Source organism: Aotus nancymaae, unplaced genomic scaffold, assembly GCF_030222135.1.
Source record: "Aotus nancymaae isolate 86718 unplaced genomic scaffold, 86718_ANA_hifiasm-v0.15.2.pri h1tg000051l, whole genome shotgun sequence".
NCBI lineage: Eukaryota > Metazoa > Chordata > Mammalia > Primates > Aotidae > Aotus > Aotus nancymaae.
Genome location: NW_026988465.1, coordinates 22,982,332 through 23,000,719, shown reverse-complemented (window position 1 = coordinate 23,000,719; position 18,388 = coordinate 22,982,332). Strand labels below are relative to the sequence as shown.

At 40.8% G+C, this 18,388-nt stretch overlaps 1 long non-coding RNA gene across 2 annotated transcripts in view; it reads right to left on the bottom strand.

Annotated features, from left to right (window-relative positions):
- LOC105721515 (uncharacterized) overlaps positions 1 to 18,388 on the bottom strand; it is a 54,433-nt gene that overhangs the window by 13,358 nt on the left and 22,687 nt on the right. The window contains exons 2-4 of one of the 2 annotated variants that reach the window (XR_010337558.1): positions 11,447 to 11,508; positions 7,603 to 7,733; positions 1,581 to 1,720 (exon numbers count right to left, since the gene is read on the bottom strand). This is a non-coding gene — a long non-coding RNA (uncharacterized LOC105721515). The remainder of the gene's footprint in view (positions 1 to 1,580; positions 1,721 to 7,602; positions 7,734 to 11,446; positions 11,509 to 18,388) is intronic. The other variant, XR_010337557.1, reaches the window with a different exon arrangement.

Here is an 18,388-nt window from a genome sequence, read left to right as displayed (position 1 = left end):
AGCTTCCAGACCACTGAATACATGGAGGTTCCTGGAGGGTGGTGTGTCCTGAGAGGGCATGGAATCTCTGTGCCACTAGCCCCATACTTTGCGCTATGCATCTCTTCATCTGTACCTTTTGTAGTGCCATTCACAGTATGCTGCTAAGTGTGTTTCCTGAGTACGTTGAGCCATTCCAGCAATTCAATTTAACCCAAAGAGGGAGTCCTGGGAACCCCAATTTGAAGCTGATTGGTCAGAAGTTCTGGAGTTTCAGACTTAGGACTGATGTAGCGAGGCAGTCTCACAGGACTGAGACCTTTACCTGTGGAATCTGATGCTATCTGTAGACAGAGTGTAAGAACTGAATTAGATGATACCCAGTTTATGTCATCTGCAGAAGTGACTGCTTGCCTGTTGCTGGGAAAACCTCTCCACATGTTTGGTCACAGAATCCTTGTTTGTTGATGACTTGCTGTGGTGTGAGAGCAGAGAAAAACATGGCAAATATGTCTTTTCCACACATATAGTGGATAAGTGGTACTACTATTTACTCTTAATTTAACTGCGCCTCTCATATTTTGGTCCAGAAATCATGGTGTTTGACGCTGGTCACTCATGCTTAATAAATACAAACTAAGGGAATTAAGAGTTCTTACTGCATTAATTGTATACCAATAGGTATAACTTATATTAATTCTAATAAGGTCCAAGGTATGCTCCCAGATGAATGCTTTGTAACCATCTGTCTTATACTTTAAAGAAAAAGGATCTAAATCATGTACACAACTGTGCATACTTTTTTTTTTAATGAAGATAGCATCTTGCTATGTTTCCTAAACTGGTCTCAAACTTCTGGGTTTCTGAAGTGATCCTCCTTCCTCAGTCTCCCAAATAGTTGAAATTACAGGCATGAATCACTCTACTTTCTTATGGTATTAATATTCTATACATTATTGATTTAAAATGCATTTTACGTTTTCCTTTAATGGATTCTGGGAATTCTGATGAATCTGCAGTCAGGTAGGATTTTACAGATTTATGTTAACTAAGAAAACATAGATGGAAGAAGCTAGTATCTATTGAGTGTTGCATTCTGGGCTAACCAACCTATTATGTGCTATGCATTTATCTCATAAAGCCATCACAACATCTGTTTTCTTATAACCTATTGTTTATTAAATAGACAACTGTGGTTTAGAGAGGCTGATTAATTGGATCATGATCCCATAGTTCACAAAGTAGCTGACCCACAGTTTGACCATCAGCCTATCTGGCTTTCAAGTCCTTTCTCTTGTTCCTAAGCACAGAATGATAGAGATTACTGTGTAGCACTTTGATCAAGGTATAGGTCTGAATAAGATTAATCAGATAAATTATTTTAATTAATGTATAAATTCATGAGTTTAAGTAAGTTAAACTCTCATTTTAGGTTACTGTTAGAAATGAGGTTAGTCCTTGAGTTTGTCCCAATAAATTTGACAAAACCAGCATTTTTTAAATTAACAATAAAAGCCTTTAGGGTAGAATAAAGGTTTGGCCATAGGACTCGAAGTTTTATAAAACCAAGATTTGGCAAGACTTGGAGATAAATTATTTACCTTGCCAGTTTTGTTTTCCCTTTAGGCTAGTATTTCTGCCTACTTCCAGAATGCTTTTTTACTTTTCTTTTTCCATGACTTTTCTTCCTTGGTGTTTCGTTATGTTTTCAAATTCTACTGGCTGTGTATTCCCAATTTTCCTATAGACAGAACAAAAAGCCCACAGAATTAATCAAAATTCAGGGAGTCTTAGGACTAAAATATCTTCTAGTACTTCAATCTGTGTTGAATGTTCTGATCAAGGGATTTTCTAGACAGCGAACTTGAGACTCAAAGAGATTAGGCTCTTTTTGTTTTTTGGACGTAAGACACGGTAGAAATGAGATTTCAACTCGTTTTAAAGCCCAATAGTCTTCTTTCTTTTTTTTAGTCTATTGGCATGTTTTGTTGTTGTTGTTGTTTGAGACAGTTTCACTCCTGTTGCCAGACTAGACTGCAAGAGCACAATCTCAGCTCACCACAACCTTTGCCTCCTGGGTTCAAGCGATTCTTCTGCCTCAGCCTCCTATCTGGGATTACAAGCATGCACCACCATGCATGGATGATTTTGTATTTTTAGCAGAGATGGTGTTTCTCCATGTTGGTCAGGCTGGTCTCAAACTCCTGACCTCAGGTGATCTGTCTGCCTTGGCCTCCCAAAGTGCTCAGATTACAGGTATGAGCCACCACACCTGGCCTGGCATGTGTTAAAAGGGGGAGTGAATCTGGTGCACTCAGTGGATAGAATAAGAAGAATGGAATTAGCTGGTGAACCCAATGGAAATGGCTAAGAATGGAATGAGCAGGGCAAGGCCAGGTTTGAAGAGAAACGACCCTGGATACGGATTATTCAGTAAGAGATTAGAATATTGGGGTTCATGAAAAATCTGATGTTATAAAGATGAGGAGCACAAGATATTGGGAATTATCTACAAAGGCACATTAAAATAGAGGCCTCAAGGAAGCTCTAAACAGATTGCTGTGCTCTTTTTAAATCAAGAACTGACTAACTTGAAGATTTTTGCTATAAGATGCTAAAACATTTGGAGACACTGGGAGGAGTCTCTACAGCCTAGAGAAATGTGGTATCATCTAATTCCATCCTGACTTACAGAGGAGGCTTAGAGCCCCTCGAGTACTGATGGGCTCGAGATTGCTGAACTACAAAGATCAGTGGCCCAGGGCAGGTGTCTCCTCATCTCTTCCTCTTTTCCCAATTCACTGATGTCCTTCCCATATCCACATAGACTAGGTCAGGGGCATCATTGACTGTCAAATCAGTCATAAAGTTCAGCTGGGTAGTTGGAGGTGTGTCTGTGCTGGTAGTTAGTAGAGACTCCAGTTAGGCTGTTATTCAGGAGCAGGGATATACAGCGCTCCTACTCCTGGCCATTTGAGGCCATCTTTACAGGAATCTGTGCTTTCAAAGACTGAAGATTTCAAGATTGGAAACTGCCATGGAGCCCTGCATAAGTGGAATCTGGAAGTGGAAACCCATAGGAAGAAAGGTATTTAAATAGTACTTAGGGAAACAGAGGTACAAGTGCCAGGACTGTGTTTTTCCAGCAGTCTCTGTCATTGGATATTTAAGTGCCTATGAAGGTTTTAAGGGCTTACTAGTTTATGAGATCCTGAATAAGACAGGATCTATAGAGTGAAAATAATTGGATTTTTATAATTGTTAATGTTTTTTTAAATCTTTCTCGGAAGAGAATCCTGGATAAGAAAATAAACCTTCATTTTTAGACTTCTGTACATTTAGCTCCCATACATTTCAAATATAGTAGGGGATTCTCTGTACTCTTTAGGACAAAGGAAAGCATTGGGACCTTAAGTGGTTTTCATGCTGAGGAATCAAGACTGCCATTTCGAAGTGACACAGATTAGTCTTTTAATCAGAAATAGATAATGGACAAGACACAGTGGATCTTTCTACCTTGTTTTAGGTCATAAGTTTCCTTCCAGTTTAGGTGACAAAAGTTATGTCATCCATTAATTGAATTTCATGTTCTGCTTCAGGACAGATAATTTGTGAGGGTAAATTATTGTCAAGCTCTGCCAATATATTAGCTGTCACTTTTTGTTATGGAGCTCAAAGTTAGTTTTCAGTGAATATTTTATACATTTAGACAGCTGGAGGCAGAAATAGGTAACCAAAATCTATTTTTAGAACAGGTTATTTAATATACAGATGGATGACCTTTTTCTAGATTGTGTTCTAGTTTTTTGGAGGGGGAAAGCTGAATATGAATGGGCAGTTAAAAAGTTTGTAAAATAATAATAATGATAAATTTGCTCATTTATATTGTATATTTTTGCTCTAAAGCATTTTCCACGAACTGTGTGTGGATTCATACCTGAAACAAGATGATGAAGACTTGACTGTTACTACCCAAGTAAAGTGGTCTCTTGTAAAATTTTCTCACAGTCAACTTTTGCATAGTATTAACTTTTAAAATTTGGCAGTGGTTTACCTATTACTGTTTTATGATGGCTATGGACAGTTGGTCAGAGAAAACCACAGACATATGGCTAGTTGATTAAAAAATTTTATTTAATGTTGGTAATTAATAAAAGATTGATAAGAATTGTAACAGCGTGAGGGCTGAACAAAAATGAACTGGAAGATACATAGCAACAGAAAAAGCACATTAGGAAATGCTTTCCCCAATAGAGAAAATATGAAATTTAGTTAAGGTTTAATTAAATATTTATGCTTTGACTTTTAAATTATACTAGTGTGACATCTATATTTTTGCCAGTGGATCAAATTACGTGTGGTAATCATGGAATCTCCCTGGCACCTTTTAGTTGAAAAACTGTACAACAAATAACATATAGCTGCTTTTCTTGGACACTTATTATTTAGGTACTATGTACGTGGTAGGAGAGATTGTTCCTCTACTTATATTATTGGTTATGTAGTGAGACCTAAATATTTAAAATTGTAGGAAAAAATAGCTGGGTGTGGTGATATATACCTATAGTCCCAGCTTCTTGGGAGTATGAGAACCACCTGGGAAGCACAACAAAACTGCATCTAATTTATTTTTTAAAATTATACTAAGTTCTGGGGTACATGGGCAGAATGTGCAGGTTTGTTACATAGGTATACACGTGCTATAGTGGTTTGCTGCATCCATCCCCCTGTCATCTACAGTAGGTATTTCTCCTAATTTTATCCCTCCCCAATCCCTCCACCTCCTGCTATCCCTCCCTTATTCCCGACAGGCTGTGGTGTGTGAATTTCCCCTCCCTGTGTCCCTGTGTTCTTATTGTTCAGCATCCACTTATGAATGAGAACCTGCAGCGTTTGGTTTTCTGTTCTTTTTTCAGTTTTCTGAGAATGATGGTTTCCATTTTCATCCATGTTCCTGCAAAGGACATTAACCCATCCTTTTTTATGGCTGCATAGTATTCCAGTGTATTATGTGCCACATTTTCTTTATTCAGTCTATCATTGATGGGCATTTGGGTTGGTTCCAAGTCTTTGCTATTGTAAACAGTGCTGCAATAAACATATGTGTGCATGTGTCTTTAAAATAGAATGATTTATAATCCTTTGAGTATATACCCAGTAATGCGATAGCTGGATCAAATGGTATTTCTAGTCCTGTATCCCTGAGGAATTGCCACACTGTCTTCCACAGTGGCTGAACTAATTTATGCTCCTGCCAACAGTGTAAATGCGTTCCTGTTTCTCAACATCCTATCATCTGCTGTCTCCTGATTTTCTAATGATGGCCATTCTTACTGGCATGAGATGGTATCTGAATATGATTTTAATTTCCATTTCTTTAATGACCAGTGATGATGAGCTTTTTTTCATGTTTCTTGGTTGCATAAATGCATTGTTTTAAGAAGCGTCTGCTCATATCCTTTGCCGAATTTCTGAATTGGTTGTTTTTTTCTTGTAAATTTGTTTAATTTCTTTCTAGATCCTGGATTTTAGCCCTTTGCCAGATGGGTAGATTGCAAAAATTTTTCCCCATTCTGTTGGTTGCAGGTTCACTCTAATGATTGTTTCTTTTGCTGTGCAGAAGCTCTTAAGTTTAATTAGATCCCACTTGTCTATTTTGGCTTTTGTTGCCATTGATTGGGTGTTTTAGTCATGAAGTTCTTGCCTATGCCTATGTCCTGAATGGTATTGCCTAGGTTTTCTTCTAGGGATTTTATGGTGTTTGGTCTAATGTTTAAATCTTTCATCCATCTGGAGTTAATTTGTGTATAAGGTGTAAAGAACGGATGCAGTTTCAGCATCCTGTGTATGACTAGCCAGTTTTACCAACACCATGGGTGTTGGGGAATCCTTTCCCCATTTTTGGTTTTTGTCAGGTTTGTAAAAGATCAGATGGTTGTAGATGTGTGGCGTTACTTCTGAGACCTCTCTTCTATTTCTTTGGTCTATATCTCTGTTTCGGTATCAGTACCATGCTGTTTGATTACTGTAGCCTTGTAGTATAGTTTGAAGTCAGGTAGTATGATGGCTCTTGATTTTTGTTGTTGTTGTTGTTGGTTTTTTTGCTTAGGATTGTCTTGGCCATGCGGGCTCTCTTTTGGTTCCATATGAAGTTTAAGGTAGTTTTTTCCAATTTTGTGAAGAAAGTCAATGGTAGCTTGATGGGTAGCATTGAATGTATAAATTATTTTGGGCAGTATGGACATTTTTACAAAATTGATTCTTCCTAACAATGAGCATGGAATGTTTTTCCATGTTTGTGTCCTCTCTCATTTCCTTGAGCAATGGTTTGTAGATCTCCTTCAAGAGGTCCTTTCATCCCTTGTTAGATGTATTCCCAGATATTTTACTCTGTTTGTAACTATTGTGAATGGGAGTTATGATTTGGCTGTCTTGTTATTGGTGTATGGGAATGCTTGTCAGTTTTGCAAATTGATGGTGTATTCTTAGACTTTGCTGAATTTGCTTATCAGCTTAAGGAGATTTTGGGCTGAGAAGATGGGTTCTTCTAAATACACAGTCATGTCATGTGCAAATAGAGACGATTTGATTTCCTGTTATCCTAGTTGAATATGCTTTATTTCTTTTTCTTGCCCGATTGCCCTGACCAGAACTTTCAATACTATATTGAGCATTCAAAGTAGTAGGGAGAAAGGGCATCCTTGTCTTCTGCTGGTTTTCAAAGATACTGCTTCCAGTTTTTGCCCATACAGTAGTATGTTATTGTCTGTGGGTTTGTCATAAATAGCTCTTATTTTGAGATATGTTCCATCAATACCTAGTTTATTGAGAGTTTTCAGCGTAAAGGGCTGTTGAATTTTGTTGAAGGCATTCTCTGCATCTATTGAGATAATCATGTGGTTTTTATCTTGGTTCTGTTTATGTGATGGATTATGTTTATAGATTTGTGTATGTTGAACCAGCCTTGCATTTCAGGGATCAAGCTGACTTGATGATGATGGATAAGCCTCCTGATTTGCTGTTGGAGTTGGTTTGTTAGTATTTTATTGAGGATTTTCCCATCGATGTTCATCATGGATATCGCCCTGAAATTTTCTTTAGTTATGTCTCTGCCAGGTTTTGGTACCAGGATGATGTTAGTCTCATAAAATGAGTTAGGTAGGATTCCCTCCTTTTGTACTGTTTGGAATAGTTTCAGAAGGAATGGTGCCAGCTCCTCTTTTTACCTATGGTAGAATTCGGCTGTGAACCTGTCTGGTCCTGGATTTTAGTTTGGTAGGCCATAAAGTGTTGCCTCAATTTCAGACCTTGTTATTGGTCTATTCAGGGATTTAACTTCTTCCTGGTTTGGTCTTGTGATTCACTCGCCTTGGCCTCCCAAAGTGCTGAGATTACAGGCGTGAGACACCATGCCCAGATTCGCTCTTCTTTTCTACTCAGTTGCCTTAATGACTTGAAAGATTTTACCCCATTTGGCAGAAAAACAAACTGAGGCCCAGAAGAGAAGTGAGAACTACAAGGCTAGTAACAAGCAGCATTGCCAGGGACACAGCATGGATTCAGGCCACAGGGTGGGAAGGAGGGAACCGGGGTATCCTAGAGGATAAGGAAACTCACACTTACTTCCCAGACTTGGTGCATTTCTTATTCCAGTTCTTTACCAAAACAGGCATGACTTGTTCCTACGTGTCCTCTTTGTTTAAGGAGCAGAGGCCACTGCTCTCCAGGGACTGGTGGTAGCCCTGGATATCAACCTGAGGACCAGACACAAGAGGGTGAGTCAATGAGAGGAGGAGGAGAACGGGGCTCACTCACTCCACACTCATGCCAATGCTGCACCCCTACCCAGCACAAATGCCTGCTGCAAACGAAAGCAGCCACACAGCTGGGTATGTCTGAATGTGGATAGACATTTGCACATATTACAAGTCTATTACAGCTCATTCTATTGGGTCATAAAGGAAAAATGGCTTTGTTTAGGGGGGGTGCATACAAAAGATTTAGGGGAAAAAAAGATGATTTAGGAGGAAAATATCAAGATGGCTCTAATTCATTATTTTTTATCATTCATTCTATATATATATAAATATATTATATATATATATATATATTATTTTTGAGACAGAGTGTCACTGTGTCACCCAGGTTAAAGTTCAGTAGTGTTCTCTTGGCTCACTGCAACCTCTGCCTCCCAGGTTCAAGTGATTCTCCTGCCTCAGCCTCCCATGTCTGGGACTACAGGCACATGCCACCATACCTGGCTAAATTTTGGTATTTTAATAGAGATGGAGTTTCACCATGTTGCTCAGGCTGGTCTCAAACTCTTGAGCTCAGGCAATCTGCCCCCTACCCTTGGCCTCCCAAAATGCTGGGATTACATGAGCCACCATGCTCGGCCTGCCTATTTATCTATCTATCCATCCATGCATCCATCCATCCATCCATTTGGTTATTTATTTACTTTGTGACAGGGTCTTGCTGTGTCACCCAGGATGGAGTGCAGTGGAACGAACACAGCTCCCTGCAGCCTCCAGCTCCTGGCCTAGAGTGATTCTCCCACCTCAGCCTCCCAAGTAGCTGAGACTTCAGGTGTGAGCCGTTATAACTGGCTAATTATTTTTGTTTGTAGAGACAGTGTCTCCCTATGTTGCCCAAGCTGCTCCCTATGTTGCCCAAGCTGACCTTGAGTTCCTAGGCTCAAGCAATCCTCCCACCTTGGCCTCACAAAGTGTTGGGATTATAGGCATGAGCCACCATGCCCCACAAACTTTTAAAAATAATTTTACATTAAAAAAGGCTAATATGGGCCAGGACCAGTAACTCATGCCTATAATCCTAGCACTTCAGGAGACCAAGGTGGGAGGACTTTGTGAGTTCAGGAGTTCAAGACCAGCCTGGGCAACCCTGGGTGACTATCTCTACGAAAAGTAAAAATAAAAAATATTATCCAGTTATAATGGCTCACACCTGTAGTCCCAGCTACTCAGGAGGCTGAGGTGGGAGGACTGCTCAAGGCCAGGAGGTGGAAGCTGCAGGGAGCTGTGATCATGTCATTGCACTCCAGCCTGGGCAACAGAGCCAGACCCCCCCCAAAAAAACAGGGTGGGGGGGGAAAAAGGCTGACATGACAAAGCATTAGCAATTGTGAAATCTGGGTGATAAACTTACTGAGTTTCATTATATTAGTCTTTCTATGTGACTCTACCCAGGCTGGAGTACAGTGGTGCAATATCGACTCACTGTAACCACCTCCTGGGTTCAAGTCATTCTCCTGACTCAACTTCCCAAGTAGCAGGGATTACAGGCAGCTACCACCACGCCTGGCTAATTTTTGTATTTTCAGTGGAGACAGGGTTTCACCGCATGGGCCAGGCTGGTCTCAAACTGCTGACCTCAGGTAATCCACCCACCTCGGCCTCCCAAAGTGCTAACATGACATGTGTGAGCCACCGCACTCGGCCAACTGAAAACTTTTATAATAAAAAGTTAAAACACTTTCATATTTTGTTTCAAAATAATTTCAAAGTTAAAGAAAAATTACTCAAATTATACTAAGAATTCACTCAACTCACCACTATTAACATGTTGCCAAGTTTACAGTAACATTGTCTCTATCCACTCTCTCTCTCTCTCTCTCTCTCTCACACACACACACACACACACACACACACACACAGACATATCATCTTTTTCTAAACCATTCAAACAGTTAAAGGCCTAGAACAGTGGCTCACACCTATAATCCCAGCACCTTGGGAGGTTGAGGTGGGTGGAACACCTGAGGTCAGGAGTTTGAGACCAGCCTAGCCAACATGGTGAAAACCCATCTCTACTAAAAATACAAAAATTAGCCAGGCATGATGGTGCATGCCTATAATCCCAGCTACTCAGGAGGCTGAGGCAAGGAGAATTGCTTAAACGCAGGAGGCAGAGGCTGCAGATCATGTCACTGCACTCCAGCCTGGACAACAGAGCAAGACTCTTGTCTCAAAAAAAAAAAAAAATTTAAGATATAGGCTCTGCATATGTTAACTTCCAAAATACCGGAGGTAACCCCTTAAAATCAAGGACATGCTGTTATGTAACTGGAGCACAATTTTCCAAAACAAGAATGTTATCAGCATGCATCTGGTGTCCTGCAGTCATTTACAAATCACATCAACTGTCCCAGTGATGATTTTTAATAGTAATTTGAAAAAATTATTTTAAACATCTAATCTTTTAAAAAGATGTTTGTAAAAATTTCTGAAGAATGAGACTGGGCATGGTGGCTTATTCCTTTAATCCCAGCACTCTGGGAGGCTGAGGCAGAAGAATCACTTGAGCTCAGGAGTTAGAGACCAGTCTGGGCAACATGGTGAAACCCCGTTTCTGCAGAAAATACAAAAATCTGTTGGGCATGGTGGAGCGTACCTATAGTCCCAGCTACTGGGGAGGCTGAAGCAGGAGCAACACCTGAACCTGGTAGATCAAGACTGCAGTGAGCGACGATTGTGCCACTGCACTCCAGCCTCAGGAACAGAGCAAAAGCTTGTCTTCAAAAAACAAAAAGATGATGCATATTAGGGTGAAAGAAAGATTCTTCAAATAATCCCCAATAAGATGTTGACAATGGGCAGAAAAAGATGTAGAAAAAACCATAAGGTGGCTGGGAATGGTGACTCACACCTGTAATCCCAGCACTTTGAGAGGCCAATGTGGGTGGATCACCTGAGGACAGGAGTTCAAGACCAGCCTGGTCAACATGGCAAAACCCTGTCTCTACTATAAATACAAAAATTAGCCAGCAATGTTGGTGCATGCTTGTAATCCTAGCTACCTGGGAGACCGAAGCAGGAGAATCACTTGAACTCAGGAGGCAGAGGTTGTAGTGAGCTAAGATCGCTCCACTGCACTCCAGCCTGGGAGACAGAGTGAGACTCCATCTTAAAAAGAAAAGAAGACCAGAAGGAGACATACTAAAATGGTGACAATGGTTGCCTCTGCGTGTTTCCTTACTACTGATCTGCAATGTGTTTTGTTAATCCACATTGCCTACGGTGAGGCAGTATTATTTTTCTAAGGAGTGGGGGATGGGAGGGGCACAATGTCAATAATAACTATACTGAATATTAAAAAAACCCAAATCTGTCAGGTTGAACATGATGTCTAGGCAAGAAATAAAATATATAAAAATAAAAACCCAAATCTGAAGCTAAAGCAAGAGCAGTTCAGTGTATGGCTGTCCCAGACCAAGCCTTCTGCAAAGATTTAAGCTGCTCACGGCTCATGTGTGTATCACATTCAAGGTGATGGACTTGGGGGACAGAGTTGGTGTCTCTGAGACCTCATGGCCAGCACAGGCAGATTCAAGACAACTTTGCAGAAGAGCCAAGGAGAGAGAAGTCAAGCAGGGAGCTCAGCATGTTCATTCATTGATTGATTCATTCCCCACCACCTCCCTGAGGTCTCAGTGACCCAGCCTTACCTTGTGATCCACCAGAAGGGGATCCTGGACAGGCAGGAAGCGCTGGACTCTGGGCAAGGATTCTAGTGGAAAGAAAGAACAGGTTAGGGAGGAAGAGGAAAAGGAAAGATTCAACTTTGCATCCAGGCCAGAGCTTGGCAAGTAGTCAGCTGCCCATTCATCCTTCAAGAGGACCAGTATCCGCTCCACACCATTCTACACCCGAAAAGGATTCTCTCCTAAGCCTCAGGAGAAAGAAACTCATAGCAGCTCCTCTCATTTCACTCAACACAGTGTCTACCAGGCACAACTACAACAAGCTATCGACCTGCTTTATCTTCTATCCCTGCGGCAACCCTAGGAGCTGGTGTTAACATCATCCCCACTTCACTCATTCATTCAACAAACATTTTCTGAGCACCTACTATGCGCTAGGCACTCTACAAGGTACTACAGGGTTACCTTAGATCCCCACGACAGCCTCACAAGCTGGTATTACTATTGTCCCCATTTTCCTCATTCAGGCATTGAATATTTATTGACCACTTTCTATGAGCTGGACATGCTACCTAGAACTTATATACTTGCATTATTTTATATCCTCATGGAATTCTATAAACATGGTATTACTATTATCTCCACTTCATTCATTCATCCAACAAATATTTCCTGAGCACCATCCATATGCCAAGCACCCTGCATACAAATCTAAACAAACAGAAATGACTCCTGCCTGCATGGAGCTTGTGGTTCACTTCAGTAATCATCAGTAATACCTGCCAAGAGTCTCTACTATTAATAATTAGCTCTTTTCTAAGTGATCTACACAAATTACCCTATTTAATCTTCATCCCCACCTCACAAGGTAGGTGAAAGTATTATATCCTCCCTGATTTGCAGTTAAAAGAAACTGGGGACCAGAGATGAAATGATTTGTTCAAGGTCCCACAGCTAAAAGTGGTGGAGACAGGACATAAGCCCCAGAGAGTCAGGCTCAGAGAGAGACATTCATGAAATGATCACACGAACAAGTGCAAAACTGCAACTTCTGGGCCTTGCTATGTGTCCTAAAGGTAGAGAAATATTACCAATGAGACAAGGTCAGCACATAGGGGCTGATCTGGTGTACCAAGGTCACTTAAGGCTCCCCGGAGGAAGACAGTCAAGCTGGCGCCTGGAAGATGAGTAGAGGAGAACTCAGTAATGGGGAAAGGCAAGGCACTCCCAGCAGACAGCAGCTGTGCAAAGGCCTGGTGGTAGAAGGAAGCATGGCAGACTCCAGGAACCAAGAGGGGGCCTGAGCAGTCTACACTGAAGGCTGTGCATAGTCTACACTGCAGGCCACATATTTTGGTATTCATTCTAAGGGCAAGGGAAAGTACTGAGAAACTCTAAGCAAGCTATCAACTTATTTCCCAGAGGCACGAAGATGAGCCCCAACTCGACATACAGGCAAGGAAAGGGACCAACACAGAGTCCTGGGATGACAGACCAAGCCTGGCTTTCAACACAGATGCATTCCGGTCAAAATTCTGAAACAAGCTTTAAGCAGGAGAGGGAAGAAAGGTCACCATGTAGCAATGAGACCTTTAGCCAAGGACTCCACTCAAAGTTCCAGCCTTGTGCAGATATAAGGCGTATACAGAGCCCAATAAGGCAGCATACTCTCCTCAAGTGGTTTTCCATCCAAGGTTAGGTGTGCTTTTTAAAAAACACTGTATCCTGGTAGAGTGTGGTGGTTCACGCCTGTAATACCAGCACTTTGGGAGGCCTAGGCAGGCAGATCACTTGAGGTCAGGAGTTGGAGACCAGCCTGGCCAATATGGCAAAACCCCATTTCTAATAAAAATACAAAAATTAGCTGAGAGTGGTGGCTCACGATTGTAGTCCCAGCTACTGAGGAGGCTGAGGCAGGAGAAGCACTTGAACCCAGGAGGCAGAGGTGAGATTCCACCACTGCACTCCAGCCTAGGGACCCTATCTGTATCTGGGCCCTATCCCCACCAGGGATTCTGATTAAGCTGGTTTGGGATGCAACTGGGGCACTGAAACTTTTTGTTTTAAATATCCACATTCTTCTTGGAAAAGTGGCTGGGCAGGAAATAGGCAAGATAAGCCAAGAACATCTTGTCACACTGGACAACAAGGAAACTAAACATAAACTGCTGTGTTACAAGGCCCAAGAGCCAAGCAGAAGTGGCACCGCAGGCTAAAAAAGGGACAATTTGAGCCTTGACAAGGAGAGTAAGTGCAACGAGCTGAAACATACCATGTATGTATGTATGCATGTTTGTTTGTTTGAGACAAAGTCCTGCTCTGTCTCCAAGGTTGGAGTGCAGTGGCATGATGTTGGCTCACTGCAAACTCCGTCTCCTGGGTTCAAGTGATCCTCCTGCCTTGGCCTCCCAAATAGCTAGGATTACAAGCATTAGCCAAGACACTGGGCTAATTTTTGTATTTTTAGTAGACAGGGTTTCACCCTGTTGGTAACCAGGCTTGTCTTGAACTCCTGACCTCAAGTGATCCACCCGCCTCAGCCCCCCAAAGTGGCTTGGATTACAGAAATAAGCCACCACGCCTGGCCAAAAAATCTCCATTTTTACTTAAGGTTTTAATAATTAATTTCACATTATAATGTGAAAAGTAATGAGTCTCTAGCAGTCTTATCCCGAAAATTGGGACTGATTATAAAGCCCTACCTCGCTCAGTCCCATTTTTCATCAAATCACCTATTTTGAGTAAATATACTAGCTTCATTTTCCAATCTTGTATAGGGGCAGTAAACACTACTAGGAAAAAACCCTTAATTAGCAGCAGTACAAATTCAAAGTTTCCAACCTGAGAATCAGCATTGCTTTGTAATTATTTTTACCCATCCCAGATTACAGTCACCTGTTACCCCAAAATGAAATCTCAACTGGCCTACATTCTGCATAAACCCATGCTGGCCCCTCAGTGGAAAACATCAATTATGGGTCTCTTCACTTTACCTTCAAACCACCAATTTCTGTTGCACCAACCGTGCTTATTACCATGTATGAGCATTAGACTGGACTCCTAGGGAAGAGGAAGTCACATCTATTCTCTCGGTCCCGAGGGCAAAACTGCAAAGTGTAATTAAGGAAAGAAATAACTCCAATTCTTTCAAGTTCTGAATTCGTGGTCCTCTCAAAAATGGCAGTGTGTATTTAAGCTCTGCTTGTTTTCTTGATCCAATTCTCCACCTTTTGGGGGTGGGGGGGGATCTTGCAAAATAGGCCAGGAAGTCAAAATTGTCTAGATTACTCCCACATGGTAATCTTTCGAAATAAAACTCTAGACCTAACTTTATACTAATAAAAATTTCATGATACTTTTTTTCTTTGTTTTTGAGACAGGGTCTTGCTCTGTCACCCAGGCTGGAGTACAGTTACACCTCACTGCAACCTCATCCTCCTGAGCTCAGGCAGTCCTCCCACCTCAGCCTCCCAAGTGTTGGGGCCACAGGTACAAGCCACCATGTGTGTGGCTAATTGTTTGTAGAGATGGGGTTTCACCATGTTGCCCAGGCTGGTCTCAAACTTCTGGGCTCACAGGATCTACCTGTCTCAGCCTCCCAAAGTGCTGGGATGACAGGCGTGAGCCACTGCGTCCAGCACCAATACCACATTTTAATTGTGTGTTGAGGTGGCTGGATTGAAGGAAGAAATGCGTACTGCATTTTCTTTTATTTTCCAGTCCTAAGGGGTTTTAAACACACTAATATTAAAGTTTAAATGCCCTAGATCTGAAAAAGAGATTTAAAAACTTGACAGTCTCTCTCACAGTATCTGGCATAAGTTGAAGAAAAATAATAAAATGCAAGGTGCTTAATATTTTAAAAGCATTTGAGTGAATGTTGCATCTGTAAAAATGAAATCAGAACAATCTGAGGAAAGATTTCAGAGATGAAAAAATTTTCAGAGGTGAAAAGCATGATTTCCCACATTGAAAACAGCAATACAAGCAATAAGTAGCAGATGAAATACAACCAAACAAAAATTAGTAACAAAAAAAATCAGTAAACGAATTATCCAACTCGAATCAAAAGGACAAAATAGATTAACACGATGAAAGAAAAAATGTTAGAAATCTGCAGATCAACCTTACCAATACTGTGTATAGAAAGAAAACAGGAGAGAGATCCAAGATGGCTGATCACTAGCAGCTCGGGCTCGTAGTTCCCAGTGAAAGCACACAGAACGAGAGGACGCCACACTTTCAGACGAATATTTGTTGCTCACGGACCAGGAGATTCCCAGCAGAGGAGCCCCACGTGTCGCCAGGGCGACTTTTGTGGCCGGCACGGCGGTTTTGCTGGTGCCTTAGTGCGCCAGTTTTTGGTGCAGAGTCCGGAGACTCCCGGGCAGAAAAGCACCATCCATCTTAACACTGCTATTCTGGCCGGCGCAGTGGATTGCTCAGATTTCGGAGCTGGGAATCAACAAGTTGGATGTCTGCTCAGAGACCTAGTTAGAAAGTCGGTAATTACAAAGACAACAGACGGATAAATATATAATGAAGGGAAGAAATCAGCGTAAAAAGGCAGAGAATACTCAAAATCAGAATGCCTCTCCCTCTACAGGGGATCGCAATTCCTCATCAGTAACGGAACAAGGCTTAATGGAGAACGAGTGTATTCCAATAACAGAAGCAGGTTTCAAAACGTGGGTGATAAGAAACTTCTGTGACTTAAAAGAACTTGTTCTAACCCAATGCAAAGAAACTAAGAACCTCGAAAAAAGGTTTGACGAAATGTTAACGAGAATGGACAATTTAGAGAGGAATATAAGTGAATTGATGGAGCTGAAAAACACAACACGAGAACTTCGCGAAGCAGGCACAAGTTTAAACAGTCGAATTGATTAAGTAGAAGAAAGGATATCAGATGTCGAGGACCAGCTCAGTGAAATGAAACGAGAAGACAAGATTGGAGAAAAAAGGATGAAAAGGAATGAGCAAAGTCTCCAGGAAATATAGGACTATGTGAAAAGACCTAATTTACGTTTGATAGGTGTACCTGAATGTGATAAGGAGAATGAATCCAAGTTGGAAAATACTCTTCAGGATGTCATTCAGGAAAACTTTCCCAACCTGGCAAGGCAGGGTAATATTCAACTCCAGGTAATACAGAGAACACCACAAAGATATTCTTCAAGAAGACCAACCCCAAGGCACATAATCGCCAGATTTATTAGGGTTGAAATGAAGGAGAAAATACTAAGGGCAGCCAGAGAGAAAGGTCAGGTTACCCATAAAGGGAAGCCTATCAGACTTACAGCAGATCTCTCAGCAGAAACCCTACAAGTCAGAAAAGAGTGGGGACCAATATTTAACATCCTTAAAGAAAAGAACTTTCAACCCAGAATTTACTATCCAGCCAAACTAAGCTTTATAATCGAAGGAAAAATTAAACCTTTTGCGAACAAACAAGTACTTAGAGAGTTCACCACCACCAGGCCTGCTTTACAAGAGCTTCTGAAAGAAGCACTATACATATAAAGGAACAACCAATATCAGCCTTTCCAAAAATATATCAAAAAGAAAAGAACATCAACACAACAAATAATTTACACTAACTAATGGGCAAAACAGCCAGCTAGCATCAAATGACAGTATTAAAGTTATATATATTCTAATCGGATAAAAAGCCTAAACCCATTGCTATGCTGCATCCAGACCCATCTCACATGCAATGATACACAAAGACTCAAAACAAAGAGAAAGAGGAAGATTTATCAACCAATCAGAGAGTAAAAATAAACAAACAAATAAAAAGCAGGAGATGCAATTCTCGCCTCTGATAAAGTAGACTTTAAAGCAACAAAGAGCAAAAGAGGCAAAGAAGGACATTACATTATGGCAAAAGGATCAATGTAACAAGAAGAGCTAACGATTTTATAGATCAACGAGACAGAAAATTAACAAGGACATCCAGGACTTGAACTCAGACCTGGAACAAGTAAACTTAATAAACATTTATAGAACTCTCCACTTGAAATACATAAAACATACATTACCACCTCACACCTATTCCATAAGTGACTACATAATTGGAAGTAAATCACTCCTCAGTAATCGCATAGCATTTCATAGGTTTAAATGAAATATTGGTTGGCTGCTTGTTTGTTATTTTCTTCCCTTATTCCTTCCTGTTTACATCAAGTATAATTATTGGTATAAAAGAGGTTTTCAATACCCAATACTAAACTGCATTCTAGCCTGGGCAAGAAAGCAATACTCCCATTCTCTCTCTCTCTTTCTCTTCCTTTTTCTTCCTCTTCTTTATTCTTTTTCTTTCTTTCTTTCAAAAAAAAAAATTCATTAAAAAAAAGAAAGGAAACAGTATTTTTTTTGACAAATTTATTAAGCATCGAGCATCTAGTATACTACAACCATGATACAATAGAGAATAAGACAGACATGGAATGTGTTTTCAAAACGTCCATATTCTAGAACAAATGCAGCTGAGGAAGGTGGATCACTGGAGGTCAGGTGAATCACCTGACATCAGGAGTTTAAGACCAGCCTGGCTAACATGGTGAAACTTCATCTCTACTAAAAATACAAATATTAGCTGGGTGTGGTGGCGCATACCTGAAATCCTAGCTACTTGGAAGGCTGAGGCAGAATTGCTGAACCCAGGAGGCAGAGGTTGCAGTGAGCAGGGATTGTGCCACCACACTCCAGCCTGGGCAACAAAGCGATACACTGTCAAATAAATAAATAGTAAACAAACAAATAAATAAAATATAGCCTTAGAAAGGTTTCCTATGTCCTTCCCCATACCCTTCCATTTTTTTGTGCTATTGTCATAACTTTCACTCACACGTTATAAAACTTATAATGCATTTTTTGCTTTAAAAAACTTTTTAAAGCTACTATTTCTTTAATTCACAGTGTTTTGCAACCATCACCACTAATTGCAGAACATTTCTATTACAC